General features: G+C 43.4%; 1 protein-coding gene across 2 annotated transcripts in view; it reads left to right on the top strand.

Annotated features, from left to right (window-relative positions):
* The window catches only part of tiam2a (TIAM Rac1 associated GEF 2a), a 76480-nt gene that overhangs the window by 6702 nt on the left and 57322 nt on the right, over positions 1 to 12456 (top strand). Inside the window, exon 1 of one of the 2 annotated variants that reach the window (XM_048227883.1) lies at positions 6092 to 6250. The exons of the other annotated variant lie outside the window; for it this stretch is intronic. The gene's annotated coding sequence lies outside the window, so the exon portion shown is untranslated. Of the gene's footprint in view, positions 1 to 6091; positions 6251 to 12456 lie in introns of those variants that run through there. 2 annotated transcript variants of the gene reach the window in all.

Raw genomic sequence — 12456 nt, 5'->3', positions numbered from 1 at the left:
ACTATTCAGTCTGGAGGCTTGGAAACAGCAAGTCTACATGAGGTGAATTTCAATGACCTATGCGGTTTGTTAACTCTGCACTTCATCATTTTTTTAAGAGATTGTCAGACTCTAGTGCTACCTTTTGAATTTTTGCCATATAATAATAACAAACTAAATCAGTTTGCAGTATCAACAGTTGCTTAAATCTGTGAATATCAGGACAAACCCAGAATGTCAAATATTTTCGTACCATAGACATCGTTGGAAAACTGCATGTGTTATGAATCAGAAATTAACCCCAAAAAAATGGGGTTCAGAGGCTTATCGCAGTAAAACATTGTTGAAACTCAGTTGTAGACCTGATGAGCTGTGGATGGGCCCTTGAGTTGTGGATGGGTGCATCTTGCCTGTGATTTACAGCTCCTCTTCTGCTCAGTTTCAATCTTCCCTCCGCTGCCAACCCCACCACCCCCCGCGGTGCTCTCAATCTGCTCACAGCGCTTCATCTATATCGCCCACTTAGTGTCATTAATTATTCATGATCATGTTTATTAATGACCACAGGCATCAGTATACCCTCTCCACCACCTCCACCCCAAGTCTCCTCCCCTCCCCCTCCTCAGTCTTCCCCATGCTGGCATCAAAGTGTGGAAGGGATTGGGATGATGGTGTAACGATGGCGCTGGTTAACAGACGCGCTCATGCGTTAAATGGGAAAATGAGCCCTTTTCCGGCCTGATCCCCTCAGAGGGTCGGCAGGGAGACCAAGAGAGCCTCAAAGGAACAGAGGCATTAGCAGCCTCCCATAGCTGCAGGGGCATCTGTCCTGGCTCAAGCTAGCCCTCACAGCCACAGGGGGATGGGGTGGGATATGACGTCCCGACAATGAGCTGGATTTACTGGGGGGGGTTTTGTGACCGTCAGCTGGTCTCCTGACATAAAAGCAAATTGTAAAGATGCAACAGGGGCAATCGGAGGAATAACGTTTGTTTTGTACTATTCCACAAATATCCCTGCTAATTAGTGGAGGGAAGGAGACGGCGTGTGTAGCTCGTGCTGAAAACTGTGCTGTCTCCCTGCCCCTTAAATGTGCTAGGAGAAGAGTAACGTGCCACTCCGTAGTGTTCTGGACATGTGAAAATGAGATGAGAAATGACTCTCGTCAGGTGAGTGCTGAGACAGCACAGCTCTCGTTATATGCTCTCTCTCCCTCCATCTCTCCCACACACACACACACACACACACACACCTTTTTCTGTCCTGGTGCTGTGTAGAGAGATATGCAGACAGATGCTCAGAATCTGGTACTGTGAGTGTGAACCCATCCCGGGCCCTGCACGTACCCTCTAAGGTTATCGATCGTGATCGGACATGGCTGGGCAGGCTGGTGGGCGGAGGAGGAGGAGGGTAGAGGGACGGGCGACAATCTCATGCATGAGCAAACAGGGCTCTGGTCTGTATCTGCCACACCCGTATGCGCAGATACACACACACACACACACATGCGCACACACGCACACACACACACACAGAGATACACTGTCTTAGGGATCCCTAGAGGATGGTGCTGAAAATGAGAAACATGAACCTGGCACTGAGCTCTTCTCAAATAAGGCCTGTGAAGGGCTGCAGCTCACAGACATTTGTCAAGCTGCCAGAGACAATGCCACGGGCGGGAAAAAGCAGAAATAAACGCCACAGTATATGTGTGAGTGCAGTGTATATTGGTAAATCTCGCTGCCTTTAGACACACAACACAACGTGTTCAAAAGTGAGCATGGCGAATTGGCAAGTGAGCTCCACAGAAGCGTGACTGTGAGACCCCCGCCTGCCTTGATTGGTTGGCGGTCAGCGTGAAATGGAGTCTAGCTCTGACGCCCTTCTCAAGGAGGCTTTATCTCGGAGCTCTGTGCGCGTATCTGTCTGGATGTGGAACAGTCCCCTGCCTCCACGTCACAGCAGCGCCTATCTCCTCCACTCAGGCCGCCTAACCAACCAAAGGATGTCCCGCTAATGTCTCACACAGTGTAGGCGGCAAAAGCCATATATCCATGTGAACGTGTCGTGTTTATCTTCCCTATTCTTTAAGGCTGTAATTAACCAAATTCCTGTCATCTTCCATAATGCTATCAGTTGGTGTGCTGTTTTTTTTTCCATATTTGTAAACACTGTTGCCATGGATGCCTCCAACCAGACCTATAAATATGTAGACAAGTCAGAATGAGAGGTCTGAAAAAGAGCCTAGGGCTTTTTTTCCCAGCCTTTGTGTATGTGTGTGTTTATGAAGGGACATAAAGACTTGTAGAGGTTGAACTATTTACTACTTGTTTCACACCAGCAAGACCTCATTTTCCTTCTTTTAAACACGCTTTCTCTCCTTTTTTGGAGGAGGTGTGGCCCTTGGCAGTGATTAGGAAACCCATATTAACTGGGCTACAGTCTGTTAGTTTAATATGGCAATTTAACAGGTTTGTTCTCTGAAAGCTCAGTGTATGTGTGAACACCTCTCAGCAGGAGAACCGGGTAATGGTAGCAAAGGTTGGAAATGTAGCCTGTCTGGCCAAACCAGTGGAGGTCAGCTACTGGTGCTAGCCGTTCTGTATATTTAACAGAAAAAATGTTTACATTATGTTTAGGAGGCTGTTACAAAAATTAAAAGCAATAAATAGTTGTAGTACAATAAAATGTAGTAAGAATAAACTTCTTATTATGTATACTACTAGATCTGCCTTTTTAGGAATTATTTTTGTGATGGGGTTGTAACGGGGAAAGCCTCCATCATTTTTACACTCTGCCTGGCAAGTGCCAGTCATGGAAAACTAGCATGGCGGGACTAAAAGTAGTTATTATCTTCTTTTTCCCTTTCATTCAGTCATGTTACCAGGCAACTCGGAAACAAGGGAATGAATGAATGAGTGGCAGAGGTATTTTTATTACTGAAAGGAAGCCCTTTCTCATTACGAACTGACGAGATGACATTTTAGATGTTATTAATGTACTGTTGTTTAGAAGCAGTGAATACCGTGCTGAGAACTACCTTATCTGTCTAATTGATGAATAAGCTGTGCTTTATTAGTCAGTTGTTAATTTTTCAGGCATCTCTCAGGGAAGGGCTTTATAACATAACATTTGCACTATTACACTAATAATATTAAAATACTAATAAAATAATAATATACTAATAAAAAAAAACAGCTGGTAAATAACATCTTCATTTTTCGATATAACCGTATGGTTAATCCATTTTAGCCAGTCCATGGCACACTGTGAGGGGAACAGTCCCCTGCCTCCACGTCACAGCAACGCCCATCTCCTCCACTCAGGGCACCTAACCAACTGAATGTCCCGATGTCCCGCAAACGTCTCGCATGGTGTAGGCGGCAAAAGCCATATATCAATGTGAACGTGTTGTGTTTATCTTCCCTATTCTATAAAGCTGTAATTAACCAAATTCTTCAATATAACCGTATGGTTAATCCGTTTTACCCAATTCATGACGCTCTGTGAAGAAACAACTTAGGCCAATGAAAGGCCAGTGTGTTGCACTGAGCCCTTGCCTGAAATGAAAAGGTCATTTCATTGGGCGTCTCTGGGGCTTTCAGTCTGATGTCATGACCACAGGTCCGGCATGCCCTGCATCTTTAATGTTTTCTTATGCCATTTTTGGATATTTCTGTCCTCCCACTGTATGAGAGACCAGCATGGCTGGCTGGAAAAACAAACAAATTTGCTCCCTTTGGCAGCTTGCAGGGGGGGGGTCACTGGTTGGGCCGTTTGGAAATTTAACATTTAAGGTACTCATTATGATGGTCCTGTCCAGTAATTGGCTGTCTCCACGTAATGCATTAAAACTTCCAACGGATACATGCCATACTATCTGTGGTGCAATTCAGTTCTCTTTTTTTGACCCAGAATGATTCAGATGGCATGACTACACTGACATCACCAACCTCATTTGTTATACGATCTAGCTAATAAAGCAGATTTATCAGACCATACGAATATTGGAAAATACTCTGCTGTGTGTGTGTGTCGTCATGTGTGTGGTCTAATGGTATTTTCTCATTCAATGCATCCCCTTTAATCCCTTGGTATCTATCAAAGAGGAGGTGCTGTCATTGATGGCCTAGGCAAGGCCCACTGACAATAGGCACTGTCACTCACTTTTAAAACAATTGGCATCAACCTAAAGGCTTTGCTTTGTTGCCCAGTGTGCAGCACCTTCCTGCAGGGCAGCCTTGGTGGGGGGGGATCTTTGTTTCTCCCCAATTGATTTCTCATTAGCCAAGACATTAACTGTCTGCTGGGTATCATTTACATGGTATTAAAGAGTTCCTCTAGTAATTAAAGTAGCCATCAGAGGCCTATATGTTCACCCTTCACGGTCAAAGGCGGCAAAATATCATGAAGTATCTGTCATAATGTGGTTGATAGTTCAAACCTTTACTCTGAGTGTTATAATGCGCCTGTGCAGCTGTGGAATTGCAACCCCAGCTATTCATTGTTATGCAGCAGCACCAGTGGTAGGGCCATTAGTAGAATACATACTGACCGTCTGTGTCTTTTTGCCTGTCTCCCTTTTGATTTCTCTCTCTCTCTCTCTCTCTCCTCCCTCTCTCCCTTCCTCGTAATGTCACCTAGCCAACCATATTTCTCAGACCACATGACACATTATTATGGCTATTATCAGGTTTGAAAGACCTTCTCATAGATAGTCCTTAACAGTAGGCTGATCATCATAATCATGCTAGGCAATAGCCATTAATGGGTGGGACAAGCAAAAAACACGAAAAGACCATGAAGACCTTGTTTCTGTGGCTTATTACGAAAGATTGGACTTGTGTGACTTTATGAAGAACGGGGTAGGCAAGGGTTTACTGAGGGCATTCTGCCTGTTTCACTCTTACTTCATTCCTGGCAAATGGAGGGACATTATCCAGAGTTTAGTCTGTGCATGTCTTCTGCTAATGTGTGCTGGCTGCCAACACTGATCTTGGACTTGCTCTTGAGTCAGATCATTAATAGGGGAAGACGGGTCATAAGTGCTCCTCAATCAGTTTGTCATGCCGGGTGCGCAAGCATGTTCAGGGAGACGGGGTAGAGGGAGATGTTCAGGGAGGGTGGGGTAGAGGGGATGTCAGACCATTTGAATGAAAGCTGACTAGCCACTACAGTGAGCTGCAAGACAAAAATAACTTTACATAGACAGTGTCAGAACAAAATGACTAGGTCCACACCACTGTTTTTCTGTAGGTCCACATCACTGTTTTTGTTCATAAAATCCAGAACAAGCAACACAACAAAGGCTTTAAATTGGCAACCTAGGACACTGAAGATGTACTCTGGGAAGGTACATGCTGTGCACATTACCGTGTTAGTAAGGTTTGGATTGAAGTGCCACTAAATTAGTTAATATTAATCCAAATACATTACAAATAGTTATGTAGCTTAATCAAAGAGAAATTAAATTATGGTTTGTAGGTAGGCCTACCTGTGAAGTAAGAGTATTAGGCTATATCGTTGTATATTGTTCCTTCCCAATTAATGGCTACTTAACACCATCCAAGTTTAGAAGTTTATCAAAATGCCAAGTTAATGCTGGATTATATTACTTCTCTAACTGCTTTAACATGTCTGGGCAGTGGTCAGACGTAGCCACAGGACCTCCTTTGTTGAACCAAGACGGCGTTTGCCAGTGCGTTACAATGACAGAGGCAGTGTGTTGATAGCAAAGATTCTAGAACGAATCTTTGGTTGATAGCCGTCTCTCCTGGCGCTGTTAATGGCCATAAGACGTCTGTCGGCTGATAAAGATGGCCCATCCTCTTAATGGGAGCCTGGCATTAGCTCATAAAAAGCATTGCCAGATAGATCACTTATGAGAGAAACATTGCCATGGAATACATTATCTTTCAACCTCTACACAGTTTTTATTCTATCAGTAGGCCTACGTTGGAAATTCTTTGTGTCTGCCGCAAGAACAATGACAACTTGTTACCGCCTTGAAAAAGGAATTGGCTGCAATATTTACTGTGATAGACGAATGGCAGCGTCAGTCATGTAGAAGGCGTGGTCTAGCCTCCCTCCATTAGCCATGGGATTGGAAACAGGATAGGGGATGCCGAGGGGCGAAATGTGGGACCTCTGTTGATTTACTGCAGACCCAGGCACCTTTTTTTTATTAAACGAACCATTTGGATGGGACAGCGGACGAAAACAAAAACAAACTCAATGAACTGAGCGTATTAAGCTGTACCTGTTCGAAACGGTAAGTTTGGTCCGTTTAAAAGTAGCCTGATCTATGTTTTGAAAGGTCGAATTGCGTTTCTTTATGTTCTTTCTTTCTACATTGCGACATGATACTTTAATGTGGGAAAATATTCTGGCTGTGTCTTTCACTTTGTTAAACTTTTTGTAGCCTATGGGCTTCTGTGATTGAGGATGACACAGCTGCCGCCCGCTGATAGTAGCACCGGGAGTCGGCATTGAATTAATGCAATTTATTTAAGCGGTCCGAACTCGCCGGGTTGTGGAATAGCTTGGTAAATGGAAGGCTACAAAGAAAATTTTAGTTTTAACATTCATCCCTTATAAAACGAAGCAGCCTTTAATCGTAAGAACACGCACGTGGTGCAGTTTGAGTTGCTACGATCAGCGATAGGTTAATTTAGGAGCGCAAATCAGCGAGGAACCAACTTTGAAATCCTGAAGTCTTTGGACTTCCTTTATGTTTTTAACTTGTATCTCTGGTGAAGTTGTTGGCTGTCAATCATCTATCTAACGGCGATAATGTAGCCTACAATAATATTCCGCGGTAAAGTTTTCTATAATGCATTGCATTGCTGCGCAACAAGAGGCGTCCCCCATGCTGTGACCTGTAGATCATGTTGTGGCTCTGTGTTGTATCTCCAGTAAATCTCCTCGTGCTGCTTTAGAATTAACCAGGATCGGTTCAACGCGTCACTATATTCCTGCATCGGGTCACATGTAAGCCATCTGCTACAAGTGAGATGCAGAGTTATAGGCTAGTCTTTACACTGAACATCCACAATGCTCAGACAGTCATAGACATTTGTCAGTTTGCTATAATTAATTGTCCAAATGCATCAAGCTCTGAGCCAGTCTGTCACTGCAAAAAAATAAAAATACTATAGCTTAAGCACTTCAACATTCCCAGATCATTGTGCACTGCAAAGTGAAGTTTTTGTGGTTTATTTTTGGTATGGACTGATTTATGATGTGATAAATTCAACTGGCTATTCTCATAAAGAAAGTGCTGGGCCTTACTCCCATGTTGTCCTGTGTGTAAGGGCTCATTTAGCCCCTGGGCCTTTGTTTGTGGGGGGAGTGTGGTGCTCGGGAAGAAGAGTGTCAGGTTGTCGAGAAGCACAGCCATAACAAAAGGGGCCAGAGAATCCCTGCAGAGTGTCACTGTCCAGTGTAAACGTTCGGTCGGCTGTCGCAGGAAGGCACGGGCATGCCATTTGGTGAAGAGCCCTCTCCGTCATGGTAACCAAACACCATGGTGTCTACTAAAGAAGTCATGCCACCCATTGAGCCTTTTTAAAGAGAAGGTTTTTCATTATTTTTACTCTGGCTAATATGTTACAAAGTGGTCAATTCTCACCAGGCCTATAATTGACCATATGTGTGCCACATAGGAACACTGTGATTGATCTGTATGGTTAAATAAGGTTTATGCAAATACCATATCTTCTTCAAGCATGTAATGTTTTTCCCCTTGATTTCTCAAAATGAAACAATACCAGAGTTCCTTTGTGTGTAATGTGTTGTCTATAAGCTAGTTATGTACGGCTCTAAAATAATTTGGATACAAATTATTTCCCAAAACGCTCCCGTATCATGGTGATTGTCTCCTCACAGAAGCTGCTGGAAACATTAACATTTGTATATCCCATTTAGTTTAAAAACAGTAAATACTTCCACAGCAAAGGTACATTCAAGTTGTAATTCATGAGGAAGACTATACAATCATATCTCTTGCAGAGTGAAGGAAGTCTGGTTTAGAAGCATACTTTTCTTTAGTGACTTCTGTAAAAAGACTTCTTAAATGCACTGTATTTTCATAGCCATACCACATCGATTTGATTATTCAGCGACAAAGGGAAAAAAGCCACAGTCCTCCCTCATAGAATTGGCAAGTAATGTTATTTGTCACCAAACAGCTGCTTGTCGTTACTGAAGTAAGTCAGACAATAAGCATTACGATAAAATTGTATGAAAACAACATAATTAAAATGAATGAGCTATGTTGTTATGTTGTTAGGTCATGAGGCTCTGTGGGCTTTACCGTCATGGTCTTGGGCCCGGACCAACTCAAGTCACTGAGTTATAGCCTCTGTCTGTCTCTCTCTCTCTCAAACATATTTTGTATGCTTTGTGGAGGTTACCAATGATGGGATTTGCATCACTGGGACATTAAGATCAGCTACAGTAGGGGTTCGTTTGAGGTGTTCCTTCTCTTTCACTACCCTGTGCGGTTCTGTAATGGTAGAATCAGCTGGCATGTTAAAGGGAACCCTCTTTGCTCCTCTCTCCATGTGTGAATGCAGTAATCACTTTGGTGTGTGGGGGTGGGGGTGGCTTTTCTTCTCCTCACAATCTTCTCCTCACGCTTCTCAGATAGTGGTGCTCATTCTATGCTGTTAGCAACCCGCTGTGAAACACATATTTCATGTCCACACTCATTTTCCTGCCGTTTTCCCCAAATAAGGGGAGCCTGCTGGGACTGACCATGAGGTGGTAATGTCTGTGCTTATTGTTACATTCCGTTAAGGAAAGACAGAGCCTGTTACAGTCTGTTTATAGAGGCTCAGCTTCACACAAAGAAAGGGCCTCTGGGCCTCTACTGACCCTCTGAAGAGTCTGACTTAGATTGAGGACAGACAGAACACTGCTAGGCCACTTACACAGATTTATTATCCATGCAAACTATAGTTGTCCAATATTAATCATTTTCCATGGCAATTAAGATTCAAAATCTTTCTTTCCATAAGACAGCAGCGCAAACCCTCCTTATTGACCACTAACGGAAACACACGGCCTGTTATTTTTACCCTTCTGCGGCTGAAATTATATTTGGCCATTGAAGCAATGGCAAAAGTGTCACATCGCTGCGCGAGGGCAGAGACGCCTGGAGCCAGCTATAAAAAGCAGGTGAGGTAAGAAGGGCGTTGAAAGCTTCCTGGAGGAGACTTAAACTTCTGTCCAGCGGGCTGTCGACAGGCCAGCGAGTGAAGTCGGCTGCTTCCTGCTAGTGCGAACACTTTGACAATGAACAGACTGGTCTAACCACAACCTAGACCAATGCCACGAGTCATCCTCATGCTTCACTAGATGACAGAAAATAAGCATTGTTCGCTGCTTATTCTGGAGTGGCAGTGGTCGGATGACTAAGTTCGACAGTAGCACTTAGCCAGTGAGCCATTTGGCCAGGCAACTATAACATGTACCTTAAGCTCACGTGTCGCTCTGCAGCACAAAGGTCCACTGTTCATTAGACGAGACAAGACGCCTCAACAGTTGAGCAGATGGGTCTGTAGGTTGTTCATGTTCGGGGTTGACACCCTAAATGGCGACAAATTAAAGCCTTTCAGAAGATTAATGCCGTCATTCAGATGGTATTGTGTTCTTTCACATCACGTCTCAAGGTTCACCCGTGTGGTCTGAAAGGAAAATGAAGATTAAATGCTGGTGAGAGCTTAAGCGATGTGTTAAATGAGCTTCCAGATTACGGTCTAACATGATGAATATAAAACATAGTGAGGAGTCTCCCTGTACATGTGGCAATCTTGGTAGAGACTGACCTCATAGAAAAGGCGGTACGAGTGGGCCCTGGATTTGATCTTTTTGTGCACACAGCTGCTAGGTTGCATTATGTATGATTGTTCATTTATCAATATGTTTAGTCTCTGTAGGGGGAAGGAGTCGTTATCTGAGTAAGCAAGTCTCCTGTGCCCTGTATGTTATGCTACAATTATGCACCATGAAATTACCAGACCTCTTAAGTAAACATTATTGCAATCCATGATTGGACATGAACCGTTGGATTGTATTCAAACACAATAATTGTAGTTCCTTTTCTAATGCTCTGAAGTGAGCACTGTAGTCTGTATCACAGAGCGGCGATTTATCAGTCTGCCAGTGGACGGGGCTGACTGACAGGCTTGCTGGTTCATATGCAGGTTGCCTTTGTTTAAAGTGCTCCACATTTCCAAATCATTGGCATAGAACCAAAGAATTGAAGAACAGAACAATCTGTTTTTCCCCCTCAGGAATAACTATTCCATTGTCAGTGACCAGCAAGTCAAATCGCAAGATGTATTTTTTTTCTCATATGTTGTGCCTGTTGTGCTTTTATAGAAAAGTAGTCCATTTTCACTGGCCCTTCTCTCTGTGTGTCTCATTTAAGAGCAGTTTGAGTTGAAGGTCTGCCCATGACTGCTAGACAGATTTAACAGGTGAAATACAGACGGCCAGTAGAAATGATGTGCACATGTGCTTGTCAGTTTCAGGTGTAGTTCTTTTTGTGTGTGCGTTTCGCACTTCGACTGGGAGGCAGCTGTTCCCGATTTTAGTGACTAAACCAGACCAGCGCACTAATACTAATTGTGATTGATCTCTGCAGTGTGACTCCAGATACCATTTGGCCCGGCAGACCCTCCTTCTGGAGTGGGACTGAAATTGGGAGAACAAACACGGCTTGGGGAGGGAGTCATGGAAACTGGTGTCAGTGGCTCTTGACGGCACCGCGTCATGTGCTTTGTTAGCCATGATGGATGCGGAGGATACAGTTTAATCAGCCCACCAGCTCATCCATGTAGCCTCCATCGTCTGTTGTTTTCGTTTTTTTTTTTTTTTGCGGTTTCTTTGGAGGAGTGGGGTGGGAATGTCGGAAGTAACACTGAGATGATTTTCCTAAGAATCTACTGTAAGCCTAACCAAATGTTCCTCACTCTCCTTACTCGTAAAGTTGTAGAAGTCATCACTGGTATATGGGATTTAGAAACCGTTACTCTATCAGTGTGGAATGTGTTAATGCATTGTTTTTAAATGGCCACTGGTTTCTCTTTTGCCACAGCAGCAAACAATGAGCCCTGTTTGCTGCTGTTAGATTCATGGAAGATTTGTGTCTTCTGTTGGTTGTTGTTACTGATACACATTGAATTAATTGTCTCAGTTTATGCACTCTGTCCCCAAAATGTAGCAATGACAGCCTTAATTATGAGGCCACCAGAATCCATGAAATGTGAAAGCAATTAGTCCAACTGAAACATTTCGTTCTGCACTGATACGGATCTTCACAGCCTATTAGGACTGGAAAGTGGCAAAAATAAACGGAATTCCGTTTGGTATGTAGGAAATATCAGTATGGAATGGATGCAACCAGGACTGGAGGCTAAACACAAGTAAACACAGTTTATCCACCTCAGAAATTTCTGAAATAGAGTTGATCCACCTCTTATTACAATTTATCCACCTCTCAAAACAGTTTATTCAGCAATTGCAACTTTTAACATTCAAAAATCACACTATTATCCACAATCGCAATATGTACATCAACACTCTATGAACCTTTTAATACTACTGGTATTGTTTTAAACATTGGACAATAATCTCCATCATCAAACATGTTCTGAATGCCTTTGTAAAAAATCTGATACCGCATGGCGAAGTCCACCTTACCGCGATCCCAGAATTCACAGTTTACCCACCTCTTATTTTACCACTACACCCCTGGATGCTGTCTGCTTGACTGTGGCACAATGGCACTGTACAGAGAGGATCATTGTAAGACCTCATCCAGGTCTTTAAATACAGTAAACCTTACAACATACTAAACCTTAAAACATACAGACCTGCCCTGATTAATCTTTTCAACATAATCATTGTATTTCATTTCAATTAAACAAAGCATGGTCGAACAGCCCGCAAGGCAATCTGTAACTTTATCTTACACATAGCATTAGATGCATTATAGGAGGTCTTGATCTTAAGTCAGCAACTGTTCTGGCTCAAACTCCAAAGGCCACAACTCTTTCTTTCACATCCAAGATCATTTGATGTGTTCCCCTCTTTGTACCGTGGAAACACAGGCTCTGGATCCACTCCATTACATAAGCGTAATTTACCTTGTACTGTTGGCACTGCAGCCACCAGGGGCCTTTAGGGCAGGCCACGCATACCACACATCGCAGCAGTCATCTGTGTTTATTTTCTAATAAGAGTGCAGACTGTGGATACTGTGCATTTCCCTCCCTCTGGTGTAGGTTTACAACAATTGCGGGAAGGTGTCCTGGCTTTTCTCCTTGATTAAGCCTGCAGAGAGAGCTACTGTTTGACCCGAAAGCTTTGCGTTCTGGCAGTAAGGCTCATGTTCAACAGTTTGTACACAGGGATTGTTTGTGTAGCTAACATGGATTGTGTCAAAAATCTATTGAGACAGGAAGGGTA

Source organism: Alosa alosa, chromosome 19 (assembly GCF_017589495.1).
Source record: "Alosa alosa isolate M-15738 ecotype Scorff River chromosome 19, AALO_Geno_1.1, whole genome shotgun sequence".
NCBI classification, from domain to species: Eukaryota; Metazoa; Chordata; class Actinopteri; order Clupeiformes; family Clupeidae; genus Alosa; species Alosa alosa.
Note: the sequence above shows the minus strand (reverse complement) of the source record. Positions and strands in the feature narration are given on the sequence as shown.